The sequence below is a fragment of the Anoplopoma fimbria genome, unplaced genomic scaffold, assembly GCF_027596085.1.
Source record: "Anoplopoma fimbria isolate UVic2021 breed Golden Eagle Sablefish unplaced genomic scaffold, Afim_UVic_2022 Un_contig_9711_pilon_pilon, whole genome shotgun sequence".
Lineage (NCBI taxonomy): Eukaryota > Metazoa > Chordata > Actinopteri > Perciformes > Anoplopomatidae > Anoplopoma > Anoplopoma fimbria.
In genome coordinates, this window is record NW_026554122.1 from 1 (window position 1) to 7,461 (window position 7,461).

The 7,461-nt window shown below is 38.9% G+C and overlaps 1 pseudogene; it reads right to left on the reverse strand.

Moving 5' to 3' along the window:
- Positions 1-1,046: 1,046 nt before the first annotated feature.
- On the reverse strand, positions 1,047-2,375 carry LOC129117006 (GTPase IMAP family member 9-like; annotated as a pseudogene).
- Between the last annotated feature and the right edge of the window lie 5,086 nt (positions 2,376-7,461).

The window sequence follows — 7,461 nt, forward strand, 5'->3', positions numbered from 1 at the left end:
TCAACCTATGTAATAAATGATGCAACAATTAATAAGAATTACATGATTCCTAGTGCAGGGCTGTAAGCCAAGACATTGTGAGGGCAGTTTATTTGAAAAAGACATACTATGAACAAAGACAGTACAAAGTGCCTTACAAACTTTATCAACCACATTAAACAGAAACAACATCAGAAGAAAGAAATAGAACTTGCTGTTAAAATTTAAGAAAAGAGAAAAGGAGAGACTTAAAAGACAGTGAATAGTTTGGTGCTTGAGTGTTTAAAGTTTATTCAGTTCAACATATTCACATGGAAGACATTTTGCTCTAAAATCATGCTCAGGGTGGGAAGGAATCTCCCTGAAGCTAGTCAAACTGCTATATTACGGTGGGCTAAAGCTAATGCTAGCTCACTTTGGCTAACCCAACGCACTAACGTTAGCTAGCATTATGTGTTTGTTTGCCAAGTGATATTAATAACTTTGGCCAGACTGCTGTAGTGCTGCTTCCGTCAACTTTGATTGAAACATCAAACAAGCATGTTATACAGCATGCCGGATTAGCTCATCCAGCTAGAGTGGAGTTTTAAAGTAAATCACTGTATTAACTTGAGGTCACACTGGCTGATGAATTGTCATAACTATCCAGAGTTACAATGACAGGAGGGAGGTTTGACCCTTTGTTCCTCTTCTAAATTGAAATAGATAAATGATTTACTTCACTGCAGCACAGAAGCACACAATAAGAAAGACTAACAGGAAAACCACATCAAATAATTGTACAGCCATCATCCCTCACTACAGGCTGCACTGTTTCTATTTCCTGTACCAGTTCTCTCTCACGACGTTCCTCATAACTTTTCCTCAGATTTTCAATCTGCCTGGCTCTCTCCTCTTGCTCTCTCTTCCTTTCTGCTTCTATTTCCATCATCTCCATCCATCTCACCCTCTCCATCCTCTCCCTCTCCCTCTTCCTTTCCTCCTCTCTCTCTCTCCTCTCCCTCTTCCTTTCCTCCTCTCTCTCCTCTCCCTCTCCCTCTCAGCCTGGAGTCGTTCATACATTTTCTTCATCTCTTTATCATGTTTTTCCTGTAGTTTCCTCTCCAGTTCCTCTTCTCTTTGCGTATTTGCTCTTCTTTCTCTTTCAGGATGCGTTGTTTCTCCTCTGCGATCTCCTCTCTGCCTCTTGGAACATCTGGTTGGTGTAGTGGTTTCCTCCGTTCTTCTGGACTACATCTCTGATCTTCTGGAGCAGCTCAGTGACCTGAGAGCGATCCTTCAGTTTATTATTGAAGACATGGTACTGGCCATTACATCTGTCCACAAGTTCCTGCAGGTCCGGCTGCCCGCCCAGAATTCTCAATAGTTGTGCCTTCAAGAAGGTCACCATGAGTAAAGAGGACCATGCTGTATCTGTCTGCAGCCTGGCCAAAGATTTCTTGAATTCTTTGCACTGTCTGCTTTTCCTCTTCAGTGTATCTGCCCAGCTTGATGACCACCAGGAACACATGGGGTCCAGGAGCAGCGTAAGAGATGCACTGGCAGATATCTTTAGCAGTTTTATCCATGCCAAACCTGGTGTCAAACAGGCCCGGGTGTCGATCACAGCAACCCGTTGCCCATCCACCTCGCTTTTGCCCATGGAACAATCTACAGTCATAGACTTGGCACTGAACTTTGATTCAAAGCACTGTCGTCCCAGAATGCTGTTTCCACTGGCACTCTTCCCAATACCAGTCTTCCCCACCAACACTATTCTCAGCTCCTCATCATTTTGTCCTGTATTGAGGAATAAATTCCATTAGAATAAGAATGAATGCTCTAGATAGCCATACGCTTTTGGAAAAGTACATCATCATCACAAAAGCTTTGACCTTCTTTAGCCTGTGCATATCTCTAGTATTAGGGTTCATATTTCAACATGTGACCATGATGGTGCTTTTTTCATGATTTTCATTTAAAGATTACTGATATTAAAGATGCTGTTATCAGCTTTTTAGGGCTGGTACTTTGATAAAGAGACCTTGAAAAAGCACATTGGTCTTCACACACATATATATATATATATATATATATATATATATATATATATGTAAACATATTCTTGTTGAGCCCAAAAATCAAAGTATAAAAATGAGCCTAAAATTAAGAGTAATATGTGATCATTAACAACATGAGTATATTGTAGTAGTATCATGACCTACCGTAGTAGTAATTGTTAGCCATGTTTGGAGTACAGAGTGCAGGCACTGGTTAAGTTCAGAGTCTTTCTGCTGCTTCTTCTCTGTGACAGATAGCTCTTTGCAGCAAACCACACCTACAATATAGTTATACAGTGGTGGATATCACAGTGAAACTCAAACATCAGTGAATCGAAAATAGGATGGTCCTCCAGATGCCGGCAAAAGAGTCTGCGGTTTATCATACTTGAGCAGCTATATATATATACTCCTCCTGCATAACTCCACACTTCACCTGCTGCTCACCCCTCCCTCCTCCATTTACAAGAAATGGCAGCAAACTGCAGGAAATAGTGCACAGCAGCTCGCCTTATGGATGAAAATGGAAACAAACAGAACAAACTGTTCACAGTGTTGTGTCTCAACTCAGAGCTGCTGAGTATGACCAACCTTTGCTGTTGTCATGTGATGATAGCTTTTGTGCAGTTTGATAAACAGTGACTTAATATAGTCATTAAACATATTTAATGCAAAGCTTTCAAACTTGTACAAATGTCATAGGTGTAGTTTTCTCAGATAAGACTGTTGGTATATCTTAACATAAGGCACAAATCACTTATCAATAATAGTAATTTGCCAAAGCAGCAAGTATTTAAAAATACACCTGTTTTGTTTTTTGTAACATAGACAAATAATAACAATAATAACAAAGCTAAATAAAAACAGGTAAGTTAATGTGGTTCTACACTGTATTCTTTGGTAACATATTTTTGGATAACAGCCCGATTAAATATTTAATATGAAGTACATTTGGGACAAAAAGGGGGTCACAACTTTGCTTTTGGAAAAGACCGAGTAAGAAATGACCCTGTAAGAACTCTACTTACATATTTGCTTTCATTATGCACGTGGCTTTAAGAAAGTGTTGCATTGTCGATATGAGGATACTAGATATGTTTTGCTGGAGAATCAGACAGTGGCGGCTCCTGACATTTTTTTCAGGTGGTGCAATTTCCCCCCGTTATGTCCATAAGTACCATAAAAGTCCATAGGACTGAGGTATATTTGTCTAGGTAGCAAGACCATTTCCCTAACTTGTTAGTGCATATAAATTCAGGTATCAGATATCAATTAAGCAGGCTGACAGTTTACCAAAAGACCAAAGGAGAGACTCAATTGCAGAGAGGCAGACAAGGGAAGTCAAGTTCAAATGTTTTACTGAGTCAAAAAGGTGCTTGAACAAAGGCACGATGGTAGACCAGCAAGATACAAAAAGAAGGATGTCCAAAATATTTTGCCACAGTTCAAAATGCTCAGTAGGTAGCAGTAAAAAGTCACAATGGAAAAATATCAAAGAATATCCAACATCCACAAGTAAGCTTCTTCTCAAAAATAAAAAAAGGTCACAGTCTTAGCAAGGTGTAAACATTCAGAGTCCAAAAAGACAACAGAGTACAAGAGAAACATCAATTTACAAGTCAAGTGATCTGCAGGTGACAATCCCAAGACTGAGCACTGGCAAAGAAACTGAGGAGGCATTTGAAGGGAAACTAAATGAGGTACATGTGATAAGCAATTTGCTGAACAAGGTCTACTCTAAAAGAAAACATGACTCACTAACCTCACACTGAAATATTCAAGCATGGCAATGTTATACTGCAATTGAAAAAAGCAACCTTAACACTGCTTTGTTTAATACAAAATACACAACAGGTGAAAAGAGCTTGATATTGTTACTGAGAGAAAGACGGGGGAAAGAGAGAGAGAGAGAGAGAGAGAGAGGTGGTCTCGTCAGCCTGGATGTTCCCGCGGGTTAGCAACAGACAGATGACGTAAGCACGTCATTTGTGCGAGCACATAAACCCTCATAGAAAATGTATTGGGAGCATGATTTTTGAAAAAAATGGACGTACCATGAATGTCAATGGGAGAGTTCTGGTGCAAATTTGGGCTTGACAGAAATCGCCCCAAATGGGCGTGGCAACACCAGGCGCGACCTTAATCTGATTGGACAATGACATATACAACCAGTTTGCATACAGCAGATTAATCACCCGCCTTAACAACTAGATAAAAAAAAAAAAAAAAAAAAACTCCGTGTTTGGTAGTGCGTCGCACAAATCGCCCCTATGAAGGAACCGCCACTGGAATCAGAGGTATTCAGCTCCAATCTCATATGTAAGTACTCTATATATTCACAAACATTCACATACAGAGAAGTGGCATGTAAAATGATAATATGAGGAAGTGCTTGCCTCACAATTGTATATGTTATCAAATAAAACTAAAATGAATTTAAAACATTAAACAAAATCCAATTTAGAGTTATGTTTCAATAACTTTTCAAATAGTTTTAAATGTATTGGTTCACTTCTAACTTAGTGTGTTTATATATGAATACTTCATTAAGTTTCAATTATAACTTTGGCCAGACTGCTATAGTGCTGCTTCCGTCAACTTTGATTGAAACATCAAACAAACATGTTATACAGCATGCCAGATTAGCTCATCCAGCTAGAGTGGAGTTTTAAAGTAAATCACTGTATTAACTTGAGGTCACACTGGCTGATGAATTGTCATAACTATCCAGAGTTACAATGACAGGAGGGAGGTTTGACCCTTTGTTCCTCTTATAAATTGAAATAGATAAATTATTTACTTCACTGCAGCACAGAAGCACACAATAAGAAAGACTAACAGGAAAACCACATCAGCTAATTGTACAGCCATCATCCCTCACTGCAGGCTGCAGTGTTTGCCGTCTAAACCTTTCTATTTCCAGTAACAGTTCTCTCTCACGACATTCTTCATAACTTTTCCTTAGATTTTCAATCTGCCTCCCTCTCTCCTCTTGTTCTCTCTTCATTTCTGCTTCTCTCTCTTCCTTCTCCCTCTTTCTCTCCACACTTCACCTGCTGCTCACCCCTCCCTCCACCATTTACAAGAAATGGCAGCAAACTGCAGGAAATAGTGCACAGCAGCTCCCCCTATGGATGAAAATGGAAACAAACTGAACAAACTGTCCTATCCTAACTCCCTTTCAAAGGGGAAGTCTTCCCTCTCGAGATGTATGAGGGCAGGACTACATTGCAGGCATTTTGTTGGCTTAGAAAGAAATATAGGTCTTTGTGGTATCTGCTTTTGTGACAGAAAACATTTTGCTGCAGAGCTGCTGTGAATGAGTTCACAATTTATATCTTAGAAAGAGGTCTTAGTGGTATGCAGACATGAGTTATATGCGTACAGTAAAGTGCCTACATCATCTCCACACTTCTGTCAAGGTTTCAATCTCTCAAGCATGGCATGTACTCCATGTCTCCAAAGAAAATTCTGCCTTAACTGTACTTTATCATTTTACGTTGAAAATCCAAATCCAAATTCAGTCATTTTTTTACCCAGCTCATTTTTATCACAAACACCATTAAATGAATACATCTACATTTAGTTTGTTATTTATTATTAAGATTTTACAAAGTTAGTAAAGTTGTCCTGGTAACACTATTTCTTTTTTCAATCTAAATTAAAATCCTATTATAGTTGGTGGCATTTTTCCATATCAAACGGGCCCAAAAAAGATTGGGGGCGTGTGTTGTTGATGAAAAATAATTTAAAAAAGAAGATATATATATATTTTCAATTAGGAGTATTTTTTCCAAGCTATTACCTGACACCGATCAAATATATATTTTATTCACACATTAATCCAGCTTGTGAGATACAGTTCAGGTGTATGTTGTGATTTCTGGTAGACAAGTGGCATGGTTGAGACTTATTGTCTCTCCTCAAGAAATTAGTTTATCATTTTTAATTTTGTTTCTCAACCACCCATGTCAGTTCTTATTCACTTTTAACTATTTAGTAAATGTTTAAAAATAAAATACAGCACAGAAGGTTGTGCACAACCCTATTTGTTTATTACCAGATTATTGCACAGGTTTCTAGATTTATAGAAGAACAGAACATAGAAAATGAAGCGAGAATCGGTTTAACATCATAGATGACGGGATGAAAATGTTATCCTGCAATTATCTGTCACTCCAGCCTTCGTTCAAAAGCACATACACACAAACAGTGTGAGAAATGATCTTTACAATAAATATGCATACCTGCTTCACATACCACTTTTAAGTTACATCAGTGTAATGAAATTGCACATGTACACACACAAGATACATGTGATGGGGAGTGGATGTCAAAGGGTCAAAGGTGTGTGTAGTTTGTTGGGCCAGAAGCACACAAACACACAAACACACACATTACAAACACCAGCAGCACATATTTAAATAAAGCACCTTTAAGTAAAGCCTGGTGTCTTACTGCAAAGTGCTGCAAACTGAAGTGCAAAAATAAAGAATTTACATGACAAAGCCAGGAAAACTTTCTTTCCTTGAATTCCCCAAGCATCTCTCTTTCTTTTTCTCTTTTCTCTCTCTCTCTCTCTCTCTCTCTCACACACACACACACATACACATGTCAACTGCTAAATATTGCCCCTGTAGCTACTGTCAGTCAATTAAAAAGATGGTTATGGCCCTGCAGCCACACTGTGCTTAACTGTTCACTCCATATAGAACCAGTGCAGTGTTTCCATCAGTAGTGGGCCTTTTTATTCTTCCTAACTTCCTCCATATAGGGAGGGACAATGAATTCCAAAATGTTCTTCCCCACCACCGTTTACAAAAAAGTACTCTACAGAATAAAGGTTATTTCTTATTTGTAGTTTGGGCCAACATTTATATCTGTACTTACAAAACTCAATGCTGAGAACTGGAGACACAGTCACAATATAATCTGGCAGGGAACAAGCACGAGCAGTCAGACCACCACTGTGTCCAATGTAAACATCCATCCCAGTCCACAGACAGCGGGTCATTATTTTACTGTCCTTACAAATCAGTTTGACTAACCTCAGGGTTGCATTTTTGAATCATGTCATGTGTTGACAGATCTCAGCGATTAGCTTTGTCAGTACATATTATTATTACTGATAGAAATGATGGCCATAACTACGTAAAAAGATCCAAGCTGTAATAAACTACAAGTTTACTTTAACTTGTTAAATGAGTCGCACTTTTATTTCTTCCCACGACAGCCTCCATAATTGAAGCCAGCACAGCAGAATGCAGACCGTGTTAGGTTTGATTTGGTTCAGTAGAGATGGGCCGAGCATCCCTGTGAGTCAGACTAGCTGCTCTGTTTGGACCAGCAGTGATGAGTAGTCCACCTTGACTGTTCAGTGCTCAGCCCATTTTGTTAGAACCCTGTCAGGTTCAGCTGTATTGGGCCTGCTTTAGCCACCGCT